The sequence below is a fragment of the Callorhinus ursinus genome, unplaced genomic scaffold (genome assembly GCF_003265705.2).
Source record: "Callorhinus ursinus isolate GAN/ISIS: 27379988/994484 unplaced genomic scaffold, GSC_fseal_2.0 scaffold27, whole genome shotgun sequence".
NCBI classification, from domain to species: Eukaryota; Metazoa; Chordata; class Mammalia; order Carnivora; family Otariidae; genus Callorhinus; species Callorhinus ursinus.
The window spans coordinates 22,076,762-22,091,944 of NW_027397089.1; the positions used below are offsets into that span (position 1 = coordinate 22,076,762).

At 37.4% G+C, this 15,183-nt stretch overlaps 1 protein-coding gene across 2 annotated transcripts in view; it reads left to right on the plus strand.

Moving 5' to 3' along the window:
• Window positions 1-6,379: 6,379 nt before the first annotated feature.
• Window positions 6,380-15,183, plus strand: part of KLRK1 (killer cell lectin like receptor K1) — a 264,238-nt gene continuing 255,434 nt past the window's right edge. The window contains exon 1 of one of the 2 annotated variants that reach the window (XM_073877980.1): window positions 6,380-6,509. The gene's annotated coding sequence lies outside the window, so the exon portion shown is untranslated. The remainder of the gene's footprint in view (window positions 6,510-15,183) is intronic. The other variant, XM_073877984.1, reaches the window with a different exon arrangement.

Below are 15,183 nucleotides of genomic sequence, written 5' to 3' on the forward strand. Positions count from 1 at the left end.
TCAGTTTGTTTCCTGAGATTAAGAATTCCTCATATCAGTGAGGTCATGTGATACATGTCTTTCTCTGATTGATTTATTTCGCTCAGCATAACACCCTCCAGTTCCATCCACGTCGTTGCAAATGGCAAGATCTCATTCCTTTTGATGGCTGCATAATATTCCATTGTGTATATATACCACCTCTTCTTTATCCATTCATCTGTCGATGGGCATCTTGGCTCTTTCCACAGTTTGGCTATTGTGGACATTGCTGCTATAAACATTGGGGTACACGTACCCCTTCGGGTCCCTACATTTGTATCTTTGGGGTAAATACCCAGTAGTGCAATTGCTGGATCGAACGGTAGCTCTAATTTCAACTGTTTGAGGAACCTCCATACTGTTTTCCAGAGGGGTTGCACCAGCTTGCATTCCCACCAACAGTGTAGGAGGGTTCCCCTTTCTCCACATCCCCGCCAACATCTGTCGTTCCCTGACTTGTTAATTTTAGCCATTCTGACGGGTGTGAGGTGGTATCTCATTGAGGTTTTGATTTGGATTTCCCTGATGCCGAGCGATGTTGAGCACTTTTTCATGTGCCTGTTGGCCATTTGGATGTCTTCTTTGGAGAAATGTCTGTTCATGTCATCTGCCCATTTCTTGATTGGATTATTTGTTCTTTGGGTGTTGAGTTTGATAAGTTCTTTATAGATTTTGGATACTAGCCCTTTATCTGATATGTCGTTTGCAAATATTTTCTCCCATTCTGTCGGTTGTCTTTTGGTTTTGTGGACTGTTTCTTTTGCTGTGCAAAAGCTTTTTATCTTGATGAAATCCCAATAGTTCATTTTTGCCCGGGCTTCCTGTGCCTTTGGCGATGTGTCTAGGAAGTAGTTGCTGCGGCTAAGGTCGAAAAGGTTGCTACCTGTGTTCTCCTTTAGGATTTGGATGGACTCCTGTCTCATGTTTAGGTCTTTCAACCATTTGGAGTCTATTTTTGTGTGTGGTGTAAGGAAATGGTCCAGTTTCATTCTTCTGCATCTGGCTGTCCAATTTTCCCAACACCATTTGTTGAAGAGACTTTTTGCCATTGGACATTCTTTCCTGCTTTGTCAAAAATAAGTTGACCATAGAGTTGAGGGTCCATTTCTGGGCTCTCGATTCTATTCCATTGATCTATGTGTCTGTTTTTGTGCCAGTACCATACTGTCTTGATGATGACAGCTTTGTAATAGAGCTAGAAGTCTGGAATTGGGATGCCGCCAGCTTTGCTTTTCTTTTTCAGTATTCCTCTGGCTATTCTTGGTCTCTTCTGGTTCCATACAAATTTTAGGATTATTTGTTCCATTTCTTTGAAAAAAGTGGATGGTATTTTGATGGGGATTGCATTGAATGTGTAGATTGCTCTAGGTAGCATTGACATCTTCACAATGTTGATTCTCCCAATCCATGAGCATGGAACGTTTTTCCATTTCTTTGTGTCTTCTTCAATTTCTTTCCTGAGTATTTTATAGTTTTCTGAGTACAGATCCTTTGCCTCTTTGGTTAGATTTATTCCTAGGTATCTAATGGTTTTGGGTGCAGTTGTAAATGGGATCGACTCCTTGATTTGTCTCTCTTCTGTCTTGTTGTTGGTGTATAGGAATGCCACTGATTTCTGTGCATTGATTTTATAGCCTGCTACTTTACTGAATTCCTGTATGAGTTCTAGCAGTTTTGGGGTGGAGTCTTTTGGGTTTTCCACATACAGTATCATATCATCTGCAAAGAGTGAAAGTTTGACTTCCTCTTTGTCGATTTGGACGCCTTTGATTTCTTTTTGTTGTCTGATTGCTGTGGCTAGGACTTCTAATACTATGTTGAATAGCAGTGGTGAGAGTGGACATCCCTGCCGCGTTCCTGATCTTAGGGGAAAAGCTCTCAGCCTTTCCCCATTGAGAATGATATTCGCTGTCGGTTTTTCATAGATGGCTTTTATGATATTGAGGTATGTACCCTCTATCCGTATACTCTGAAGAGTTTTGATCAAGAAAGGATGTTGTACTTTGTCAAATGCTTTTTCTGCATCTATTGAGAGGATCATATGATTCTTGCTCTTTCTTTTGTTAATGTATTGTATCACGTTGATTCATTTGCGGATGTTGAACCAGCCTTGCAGCCCAGGAATAAATCCCACTTGGTCATGGTGAATAATCCTTTTAATGTACTGTTGGATCCTATTGGCTAGTATTTTGGTGAGAATTTTTGCATCCATGTTCATCAAGGATATTGGTCTGTAATTCTCTTTTTTGATGGGGTCTTTGTCTGGTTTTGGGATCAAGGTAATGCTGACCTCATAAAATGAGTTTGGAAGTTTCCCTTCCATTTCTATTTTTTGGAACAGTTTCAGGAGAATAGGTATTAATTCTTCTTGAAATGTCTGATAGAATTCCCCTGGGAAGCCATCTGGCCCTGGGCTTTTGTTTCTTGGGAGATTTTTGATGACTGTTTCAATTTCCTTAGTGGTTATAGGTCTGTTCAGGTTTTCTATTTCTTCCTGGTTCAATTTTGGTAGTTGATACATCTCTAGGAATGCACCCATTTCTTCCAGGTTATCTAATTTGCTGGCATAGAGTTGCTCATAATATGTTCTTATAATTGTTTGTATTTCTTTGTTGTTGGTTGTGATCTCTCCTCTTTCATTCATGATTTTGTTGATTTGGGTCATTTCTCTTTTCTTTTTGATCAGTCTGGCCAGGGGTTTATCAATCTTGTTAATTCTTTCAAAGAACCAGCTCCTAGTTTCGTTGATCTGTTCTACTGTTCTTTTGGTTTCTAGTTCATTGATTTCTGCTCTGATCTTTATGATTTCTCTTCTCCTGCTGGGTTTAGGCTTTATTGGCTGTTCTTTCTCCAGCTCCTTTAGGTGTAGGGTTAGATTGTGTATTTGAGACCTTTCTTGTTTCTTGAGAAAGGCTTGTATTGCTATATACTTTCCTCTCAGGACTGCCTTTGCTGTATCCCAAAGATTTTGAACAGTTGTGTTTTCATTTTCATTGGTTTCCATGAATTTTTTTAATTCTTCTTTAATTTCCTGGTTGACCCATCATTCTTTAGTAGGATGCTCTTTAGCCTCCATGTATTTGAGTTCTTTCCGACTTTCTTCTTGTGGTTGAGTTCTAGTTTCAAAGCATTGTGGTCTGAAAATATGCAGGGAATGATCCCAATCTTTTGGTACCGATTGAGACCTGATTTGTGACCTAGGATGTGATCTATTCTGGAGAATGTTCCATGGGCACTAGAGAAGAATGTGTATTCCGTTGCTTTGGGATGGAATGTTCTGAATATGTCTGTTAAATCCATTTGGTCCAGTGTGTCATTTAAAGTCTTTATTTCCTTGTTGATCTTTTGCTTAGATGATCTGTCCATTTCAGTCAGGGGGGTGTTAAAGTCCCCCACTATTATCGTATTGTTGTCAATGTGTCTTTGCTTTTGTTATTAATTGCCTTATATAATTGGCTGCTCCCATGTTCGGGGCATAGATATTTACAATTGTTAAATCTTCTTGTTGGATAGACCCTTTAAGTAGGATATAGTGTCCTTCTTCATCTCTTATTACAGTCTTTGTTTTAAAATCTAATTTGTCTGATATAAGGATTGCCACCCCAGCTTTCTTTTGGTGTCCATTAGCATGGTAAATGGTTTTCCACCCCCTCACTTTCAATCTGGGGGTGTCTTTGGGTCTAAAATGAGTCTCTTGCAGACAGTATATGGACGGGTCTTGTTTTTTAATCCAATCTGATAGCCTGTGTCTTTTGATTGGGGCATTGAGCCCATTTACATTCAGGGTAACTATTGAAAGGTATGAATTTAGTGCCGTTGTATTACTTGTAAGGTGACTGTTAACTGTCTGTTGTCTGTGTTCGTTTCTGCTCTTTGCTGCTTTTAGGTTCTCTCTTTGCTTAGAGGACCCCTCTCAATATTTCTTGGAGGGCTGGTTTCGTGTTTGCAAATTCCTTTAGTTTTTGTTTGTTCTGGAAGCTTTTTATCTCTCCTTCTATTTTCAGTGATAGCCTAGCTGGATATAGTATTTGGCTGCATATTTTTCTCGTTTAGTGCTCTGAAGATATCTTGCCAGTCCTTTCTGGCCTGCCAGGTCTCTGTGGATAGGTCTGTTGCCAATCTAATGTTTCTACCATTGTAGGTTACATATCTCTTCTCCCGAGCTGCTTTCAGGATTTTCTCTTTGTCTCTGAGACTCGTAAGTTTTACTATTAGATGTCGGGGTGTTGACCTATTATTACTGATTTTGAGAGGGGTTCTCTGTGCCTCCTGGATTTTGATGCCTGTTTCCTTCCTCACATTAGGGAAGTTCTCTGCTATAATTTGCTCCAATATACCTTCTGCCCCCCTCTCTCTCTCTTCTTCTTCTGGGATCCCAATTATTCTAATGTTGTTTCGTCTTATCGTATCAGTTATCTCTCGAATTCTGCCCTCGTGATCCTGTAGTTGTTTCTCTCTCTTTTTCTCAGCCTCCCTATTTTCCATCATTTGGTCTTCTATATCGCTGATTCTCTCTTCTGCCTCATTTATCCTAGCATTTAGTGCCCCCATTTTTGATTGCACCTCATCAATAGCCTTTTTGATTTCGACTTGGTTAGATTTTAGTTCTTTTATTTCTCCAGAAAGGGTTTCTCTAATAACTTCCACGCTTTTTTCAAGCCCAGCTAGTATCTTTAAAGTCATGATTCTGAACTCTAGGTCCGACATCGTACTAATGTCCGTATTGAGTAGGTCCCTGGCTGATGGTACTACCTCTTGTTCTTTTTGCTGAGGTGATTTCTTTCATCTTGTTATTTTGTCCAGAGGAGAATAGATGAATGAGAGAACAAAATGCTAACAGGTTTACAACGTCCCCAGCAAATATACTGTATATTATACTTTTCAATCAGAAAAGACCTGAAACCAGGGGAAAAGAAAGGGAAAGAAAGAAAAAAGAAAGAGAAAAAGAAAGAAAAAAAAAAGATAAAAACAAAAACAAAACAATACAAAAAAAAGCAGAATATGATTAAATATGATCAGGCTAGTGCATAGATCAGTGCCACACACTAGATTTTGGGCGTATTTTGGTCTGTTAGAAAAAAGTGCCTCCTAAAATTTTAAAGGAAGAAAGACATATATGTACAAAATAAGGGTTGATAGAATGAAGGGATGGAAGATGACTGTAAAGATGAAAATTATAAATGATTTTATAAAAGGACTTGGTAAGATAAGTTGTTTGAAAAAAGAAAGAAGATTTAAGAAAAAAAAGAAAAAAAGAAAAAAAACGGAAAAAGGGAGAGAATGTGATCAGGCAGGAGACTAGAACAAAGCCATACACTAGTGATTTAGGGTATATTTTGATCTGTTAGAAGAAACTGTATCTCAAAATTTTAAAGAGAGAACAACATATATATATATGCCAAAAATAAGGGTAACTACTATGAAGGGATAAAATATGACTCTAAAAATGAAAAATAAAAAATGTTTTTTTTTAAAAAAAGGGATTGATAAGATGTTGGTTGAAAAAGGGAAAAAGAAAAATAAAAAAAAAACAGTCAACAAAAATTAACTTTGATGAAATAATTAATCATGGTAAAAAAAAAAAAAAAAGCCATGAATCTATGAGCAGTATTCCCCTAGCGCTGGAGTTCTCCCATTCTCTTTGATCGGTAAAGTTGGTCTTGGCTTGCTGGCTGTTCGTGCTGATCTTCTGGGGGAGGGGCCTGTTGACGTGGTTTCCAGATATCTTTGCCGGAGGCGGAATTGCCCCGCCGTTGTCGGTCCGGGCTAAGGAAGCTGCTCCGGTCCGCTCTCAGGAGCTTTTGTTCCCTGCAAGCTCTCGGCACAGCTTTGGAGGACCAGGGCAGAAATGGTGGCCTCCCAATCTCCGCCCGGAGTAGCTGAGAACTCGGGGCCCCGCTCCTCATTGTGCCCCCAGAGAAAAGCAGTCACTCCCGTGTCCCCGGTCTCTGGCCGCACTCCGTGCTCACCCGGCCTGTGATCCAGCGTTGCTATCTCTGGCACCCGACCCCGCACCGCACGGAGTCTTCAAACCCAGCAGATCCCTGCAGTGCGTTCCCGCACCGCTCCTCCCCGGGAAGGAAGGGGAGTCTCCCCGGATCTGCTGCTTGTTCGGTCCCTGCTGGGGGATCCGTGCCCTGACTGGTCCGCAGATCACAGTTTATGGCCACCCCAAGCTGAGAGCCCGCGACTCTGCTCCGTCTCTGCAGCCGGCTTCCCCGCTCTGATACCTGGGAGCTCTGGTGCACTCAGGCACCCCCGGTCTCTCTGTGACCCCAAGGGTCCTGAGACCACACTGTCCCGGGAGGATTCCACCCCCCGCTTAGCCACTGCAGCGACGTCCCTCCGCCGAGCCAACTTCTAGAAGGTCCGATTTTGTGCTCCGCGGCTCTATCACTTGCCAGAAGCGGCCGACGGAGGCCCCTCCCCCGCCGTCTATCCTCCTGAATATCGCCTCAGATTCACTTCTCCACACGTCCTACCTTCCAGTAAGTGGTCGCTTCTCTGTTCAGAGAGTTGTTGCTACTCTCCTGTTCGATCTCCTATTGAGTTCGTAGGTGTTCAGAATGGTTTGATCCCTATTCAGCTGAATTCCTGAGACCAGACGAAATCTGGGTCTCCTACTCCTCCACCATCTTGCTCCAATCTTTGTATTTTTTGAGCACTTTCTTACTTTCTGGCATTATAAGATGCCCTTTGCCTACCTTATTTTTCCTTTGTTCCATCCTTAGAATCAGTCATTTCTCCAAGGATCTGTAATTCCTTTTACTGATGAATAGTATTTAAAAACCGATATTTGGTGCTGGGTGCCCTGCTTGTGGGATTTCATTGTTTGTAGGTTCTTAAGCAGGAAGAGCTCCAGGATATACTAACCCATGTCCACACACACATATATATCTGTTTATGTATTGAACCATCTGTATGCACAGTAAGCTAAACATGAGTACATACTGATGTCTCTGACTCTGCTCTAGTGGCTAAGATTCACTTTTACCTTCCCTTGTTGCTTATCTGTAAGTGTGCCTCTGAAAGCGTGGAACTTGTTTTCCATCAGCCATTCAACAAATATTTACATATTTGTTGAAACCTAATCTGCTGTCAATGCCACATTCTCTTGAATCTGACTTTATATTAAACCCGAAATTAGGTAATGTGCACTTCCCAACATCGTTCTTTTTCTTCCAAAATTAATTTAGCTATTTTAGTTTCTTTGCATTTCCATATGAACTTTAGAATCAGTTTGTTAACTCCTACAAAAAATATTGCTGGGATTTGTACTGGGATTGCGTTGAATTATAGATTAAATTGTGGAAAATTGACATTTTACTATCTTGAGTCTTCTAATTCATCATCACTTTCTTAAAATTGCATTTGAGCAGTGTATATCTCTTCAGTTTCCTTCTCATTCCTTAAAATGCATAGTAAAAATCAGGTATAAATTACACATTTGCAATTCAAAGTAAAACTTCCCTCTATCTTTTCTTATTGTCTTCCTCTCCAGATCCATCTTGTACTTTCAGGTCACACATGGAGAAAATCTACTTAGTGGTACATTCTAGATTCTCAACCACTGAGTTTAGTTGAAAATATGTAGCATATACAAATTTTGTATTGCTTATCAGGTTTTAGGTCTAGTCGATATTACATTGCACTGATGCTTGTTTTGGTAGGCATTACAAAGGAAAAATATGAAACACTGTATGATCCAGAGTTATAGTTTACCTTTCAAGTCAGAATTTCACCATATCTGGATCGTAATAATATTTATATAATTTGGGGATTCCTTATGTATAAGTCCTTTAAGAATACAGTATGAGAGAAGAAGAACAACTGGGTAATATAGCTTATTAATTAGATATTTGAGAATAATGTTCTGAACAGTGAAATTTGACTAATAGTAATATCAAAAAGTATGTTCAAGGTTGTTTTGATATGTATGTATGTTATGTGTATAGGAGGAATAGCAGTTCCAGTGTGTTACATGTAACCCTAATGATTCATATTTGTTTGCAGTATTTATTTAACGATCATACTTTTTAAGTTTTAATGAAACCAACAAAAAGGATATGTTATAGCTATATAATTTTGAGATTAAATTTAGTGTTAAAATGTAAATAATAAGTGGACGTGTCCTTAGAGACTGTCATTTGTATTATATTGATATAACACATGCATAGTATTTTGTAGAGATAGCAAAAATCACAATTATTATATTTTTTAATATACACATACCTAGTTAGTATCCTATTTTGTATATGTTTTGTGAATTAAACTTTGCAGGGTATTTCAGAGAATGATTTACCAAATTAATTTAGTTTCTTCTCTCCAGAAAGAGGAATCCCCAAATTGCTTTGAATTTATTTTTACCAGAAATATAACTCTGAAGCTGAAAGTTTATGTATGTTTCTTTACCAAAGTGACCTGAAGCTCTTCTATTTTTCTCTTCAAAGCACTGGTATACTACTTTATTAAATGTACTATTTCTTATGGTTTCACTGGAGAAAATAGCAAGGTGGTCTGGTAAAATCTTTTAATTTTGGAAAGCTGAATCATTTGTCTCATACTTTAACCCAATAGAAGCAAACCAAAAATATGATATTCAAAATATCTAATTAGATGTTTAAATATTTTGCTAAGTAAAGAAAAAAATTAGTCTTATATAGACGTTAAAACATTTTAGATATTTTTATAGTACAATAAGGGCTAATTTCAAACATAGCCTTGACATGCTTTTATCTAGCTCATTCAAAGTGAAAGGATTGAGCTGCCTTTTCCTGGTCATTCTACAACAAAGTTAGTGACAGTGATCTAACCATATTAATTTCACATGTTTATTCTACTTACTGTTACTAAATATGTTTTAAGTGCTTAAAATGAGAAAGCATATACATACAAATTAAGAGTGCATTTGTAATTTATTAAAGTAGATTTGAAAAAAAAATGAAGCATTGTCTTGAAATGCAATCTACTTCAAAATTTTAAATGGTTGAAGGAGATTAAGTTGAATTAACTTTAATACTGTATAAAAGTGGTTATTTTAATTGATGAATCATTTCTTTTAATAATTCCTTTTCTACTTTGAAAATTTGTTTTGCCCTACATGGGAGCTAGTAATCATTTGAATGCAATTGAATTATCTCTGTATTGGTGGGCTGAGAATCTGGGTATTGTGATTTCATCTCTTCTTTTTCCATATCCACCAATCTAACCCTTGGTTTTCCTTTTCCAAGGATATGTTCTATGAATTGGTCTATAATCCACCCTTCCCCCTTTTGCTTTTATTTTTTGGACCTCTGCAAAATCTGCCGGCCAATTAACTAATTTACAAAACAGAATCCATTTTGCATGGTGCTATCAAGATGTAGATGGCAATCTAAGTCAGATACATTGGTTGATCATAGGAGGGTGTTAATATAGAACCACTCTTACATATAGTAACATCTAATACAAAGCAATTTTGAAGCCATTTCCCCTTTGCTTACTTTGTAAAGTGGTGAAGGTCATAGAATTGTGTGTATTAGTTTTCCAATAAACAGTAAAATTACCTTAGCAATTTGTTTAAAATCTAGGATAATTATAGTAATAAAAGATTATTAGAACAAAAAATATTCTAAGTATCCAAAAGAAAAGGTAACATTTATTTGATGTTTATTAGTAATTTCTGTAATAATTTCAGCTAAACTATCCTTAGATATTAACTTTTAGTATAAAAACCCTTAAAAAAAACTTCTCTGGTGTATTTATAGGAGAATTTGACTGGCTTCTAGGTTACTTTATGGACAGTGGAAAATTATACCTTACTTTTCTAAATAATGATATTAAATAAAACCTAAAGGCCAAATGTCCTTTTCTTATTGTCAATATGTAAAATATTTAATAAAGTGTGATGTGAAACATTGAATATGCTTTTACCTCTTTCTCATGGATTTTTTTTTCTTGAATGCAAACTTTCTGTTTTAGGGTTAATCCCAGTTCTGTTTCACAGACCAAAGTTCTCTGTGGTAAAACATGAATAAATGATTAAAAGATAATGGTCAGGTACAAAAATAGTAACAAAACACTGGCATCAGAATTATTCCCAGGAAGGGAGCTTGACCTTGGGTGAGGTGATTCTCCTCAAAGGAGGCCATTTTCTGATAGGGTGACACCCATGTGCATCCACCTCTTAGATTACTTTACCTATAGCTCCCTGAATAACCTCTTCAGTCCTGAAAGGGAGAGCCAGATGGTGCAGTATAAAATCTATGGCAGGAAGTAAGCTTATTCCTTCTGTTACCATTTAAGAACACTTAGTAGGTCAACATTTTGCTAAATTTTATGGTTAAATGTTGAAGATGAAAAAAGATGTTTCCCCAAGAATGTAAAAATCTAGTAGGAAAAACCAATAATCATAAGTGATGTAATGAGCTTCATTATCTATATCTTTATTTATCCGTACATCATATAGATGCATTACTTTTACATAAAGGATTACATTAATTTAATGTGCTCTGAATTTCCTTCAGGATTTCATCTTCTATAGGTTATTATCATAGGGATTGGATTGTCACATGAAATAACTGGATATTCTTGTACTTGACATTTTTACTGACCGTTGAGAAAAATATGCACAGAATCTTCCCTGGGTTTCAAATTTAGACAGAGAAATAACTGATGGTGTAACTGAACTGAGTGAGTTTGTTCCTTGGTGAGTCCTAGATAGAGACTACACCGGGTGGGGGTGTTTCACAAAGGAAGTTATTTGCAGCAAATAAGGAGGTCATGGGGAATATCTTCCAAACTGTCACTCTCCAAGTGTGAATGAATGGGTTTCTTTTATTTAGAGTTAGGATGAATATTAAGAGAGGGGAGTTTTGTCATTGCATGTTAAGGCCGGCATAAGGGTGCCCAGGTGTACATAAAACATGCATTTTCTAAGACTGTTGAATCACAGATCTGTACCTCTGAAACAAATAATACAATATATGTTATAAAAAAAAAAAGGAAGAAGAAGATAGAAGGAGGGGAAGAATGAAGTGGGGGAAATCGGAGGAGGAGATGAACCATGAGAGACTCTGAAAAACAAACTGAGGGTTCTAGAGGGGAGGGGAGTGGGGGGATGGGTTAGCCTGGTGATGGGTATTAAAGAGGGCACGTTCTGCATGGAGCACTGGGTGTAATACGCAAACAATGAATCATGGAACACTACATCAAAAACTAATGATGTGATGTATGGTGATTAACATAACATAATAATAAAAAAAAGAAAAAAAACATGCGTATACATGCATTCTATAAAGTTTGTGCTCCTTTTTGGGTGAAACTCTTAACAGAATGAGGTAGAAGTAACTGTGGACACTCCATGGTCCATCTGCATAGGTGTGATTTGGTAGTCAAACTCAAACTGGTTTAGGCCAGCTGGAGCTCTTCTTGTTGTTTGCCTCTAAAAGATAAGGTTAAGAGTCTTGTGAAAAAGCCTGGGGGGTCAGTGGGTGTCTTGCTAGTGGCACTTTTAACCTCATTAACCCTATGGGTCACGGTTTCAGTGGTAAGTGAGGGTGGAGATTAGGAGGTAGGCAAGAGAAAAAACTTTAATATTTATTCCAAAATGACATCTTTTGTAAAACATAAATCATTTAATTTTATGTGTTCAGGAGCAAAAGATTTTATTAAAGAAAACATTTCAAAATTCCTCTTGTGTTAACTTCTTCATTTTTTTGTTTTTAATATATTCTTAGTCATTTATACATTCCTAAACTCTCTATAAAGCATTTGCTGTATTTTATTGAGTATAATAGAAAGAAAATGTAAATTAGAAGAAAGATAATTATAAATTTTCTGAATCATTAGAATTTTATACATCACTAATAGATAATATAGTGGATTTGTTTGTATTTTCCTCAAATTGAGAAGTATTCTTTTTATACCACAGAGGCTTTTCAGACTGACCGAAGGATGTGTAAGAAGATATGGTCACACACTGAAACACATTGATGAAGATTTCAAGTAAATGTGATAGCATTTTTAAATTTTATGGTGACAGTAAGGCTGATAATTCTTCCACTTTTATTTACTTGTACTGTAATTTCACATTACTTCTGTCCTAAGCAATTATGGAACACTGGCAAATAAATCTTGCATCAAAAGGGGACACAACTCATTAGAAAGAAACAGTAATTTCAGTTTGTTCCATTATTGTTGGTATTAAATAATACCTTTTAAGCATCCTATTGGGGTTAGGGTAAGAATGCCAGATAAAATACAGCATGCCCAGTGAAATTTGTATTTTAAATAAACAATGAATATTTTTATAGTGTAAATATTCCTCTGAAAATGTTTTTATATATCTAAAATTCAAATTTAAGTGTCCTGTATTTTTATTTGTTAAATCTGAAAACCTTATACTGATGCTATGCTGGTCACCCTAGAAATTAATGTGAAATGTTATAGTCTTTGCCCTTAAGAGGTGTATTTACAACATAGTCACATATGATAAGTGTTATATATATGCGGGAAATTAACATCTTTGTTATATATATGTGGGAAATTAACATCTTTGTCCTCACTTGGTTCATAATTCAGAATATTTACTGATGAAAAGGAACTTTGAAATATTATATATAGCAATTCCTTTAACATCTAGTAAATACTGAAAAAAATCTTACCTTCTGTTATTAATATTTTGTATATCATATATAGAAATGTATATAGAAATTCCTTTAATATCTAGTAAATACTGAAAAAAACAAATCTTACCTTAATTATGTTATTAATGTTTTGTTTTGTGAAAAATAATGAAATGGTATAATTCAAATGTCAAGACAGGTTTTGCTGAGTTTTCCCTGATTATTCAAGTTAGCCAAAAAAATGCATTATAAGAAAAAGCAGGATTTCTAGTCATCTTAGGAAGTTTTAAGAGAAATAATTCATAATTATCAAACTCAGAATTCACTGTAGATCTGGCCGGAATAAAAAAAAAAGACAATTTAAAGTTAAGTTACTGCAGAAGGACAACATATCCTTAAGTTCAAGAGCATATTAAGGATCATTTATTCTAATTTGTCATCTTCTATATGGGGAAGTTTGGCCAATGGCAATTGACTAAAACACTGATATATCAAAGATAAGTTGGATGAGAATCCAACTATGTTGACTCCAGTACAGATTTTCTGAAACTATCCAGTGCTTTTTCCATTATATTATACACTTTTCAATTCAATTTAATTCAGTCAGGAACACCTTAGATTCTCAATCAGAAAGTAAAGAAATTCACCATAAGATTTAGGACTGTGTATAATTAGAACAGATGGGTTCTTTCAAATGACATTCTTAGCTGAATATAGGTAGCAATTATTAAATATGAAAAGGTAAGTAGGGGATAAAAACAAATTTGTTATGCACTATGATTTCTGAATGAAAGGGAAAAATGTATAACAGAAGAAAGGTTGGAAAATAATGCCTATACTGATATAAAAATGAATTGATGAAGAAATGATATACTGATTTCAATTTTATATAACAATTTAAGTACTATTTGTTTTTATATGTTCTTACAAATGTAAAACATGTCCCTTATAGAAAATTAAAAAAAAATAATTAGACTACAAAGAAAATAAGCAGTAGCCATGCTATACTGCCCAGTGACATCTATTAGCAACATTTTAAAGTATATACTTCTGGGGAGGGGGGAGGGAGTTAAGATGGCAGAATAGTAGGGGTGGTCCCTGGGCTTGCTTTGTCCCTCCAACACAACTAGATTAACATCAAATCATTTTGAACACCTAGGAAATCGATCTGAGATTAAGAGAACAATCTGCACCGGGAAAGAATGTGGCAGATACGAGGAGCAGAGGCATGAATTGGGGGAGAGAAAAGCTATGGTGCCATGAAGGCAAGGGAGCCCTTAACATGGAGAAGAGGAAGAGAGAAAGAGAGAGGGGACGAGAGAGCAGCACAATGGGTTCATGCAAGAAAAACGCTTCCTCAAAAACATTGACTAGGAAGTTGAGAGGAACTATCACAAGTTTTTACAAGAAGCAGAACTCAAATTCAAAGGTTTTGGAAGTCTGCACCAATCAATGGAGTTGAGCCGGCCAGGCATGGTGGTGCTCCTGGGGGTAAAGAGGGTGGAGGCCTGGGAGTGGACAGCATGGTGTAGGGATCCCCTGGGTTGCACTGGGAGTGAACATTACCCTTCCTGGAGTACATTTGGAAGAGGGTATATTGCCTTTCCAAGGAAAAAAGTCCCTTTGTGTGCCAGTGAGTGGTTATTCATTGACAGGCAACAGAGGGCTGATAACCTGGTGGCTGCTTTTCTCTGTGCTTTGCCATAAACTTCAAGTACCTGCACAGGTGTGTGACTGCTCTTCTGGAACAATAAGGCACCAGACACAGAGACGGGGAGGGTCTCTTCTGGAGGAGAGGAGCAGGTCTGCCCTATGCTGGGTCCTTGAAGATTTGGAGTTTTGAATCCCAGCTGCACTCCAAGCAATAAACACAGCAATAAACCACAGAACTGTGGTACTGTACTTGCCAAAGGCCTGGGCACACACAGGGTGAGGGCAATGATCTGATTAAAGCCTGGGACACAAGAGAGGAGACTGCTTTTCTGTGAGGGTTTCCTGAATAGCAGTGGGCCCTTGCTCCCCTCTCTGGGGAGGAGAGAGTGGAGCAATGCCATTTCCCTTCCCCTTCACCCCAGCCCACTGCTTTGGTGAGCAACACCGTGCCCCCAGTGGAGGCTGGAGCCACTTACACCAAACCCCACCCCCCTGTACCCTGCGGACACATCTTTACTAGGGCAGATCTGACTGTGAGCCAGTGAGTGAGCCTCTCCCCCAGAAGACCAGCACATGTCCCCTGCATGCACCACATCAATATACTGATATCCTCCAAAGCATCAGCTTTGCTTCTGGTGGAAATAGGACCAGGCGCGCTCTCTCTCTCTCTCAATCTCTCAATCTCTCTTTTTTCCTTTGGAGTCAGGCTTATAATTTTTGGGTTGTTTTTTCCTCTCCTTTTCTCTTTTTTTGGATCAGATTTCTTTCTTCCTTCCTTCTGTTCTTTCTTTCTTTCTTTCTTTCTTTCTTTCTTTCTTTCTTTCTTTCTTTCTTTCTTCTTTCTTTCTTTTTTCTTTCTTTCTTTCTTTCTTTCTTTCTTTCTTTCTTTCTTTCTTTCTTTCTT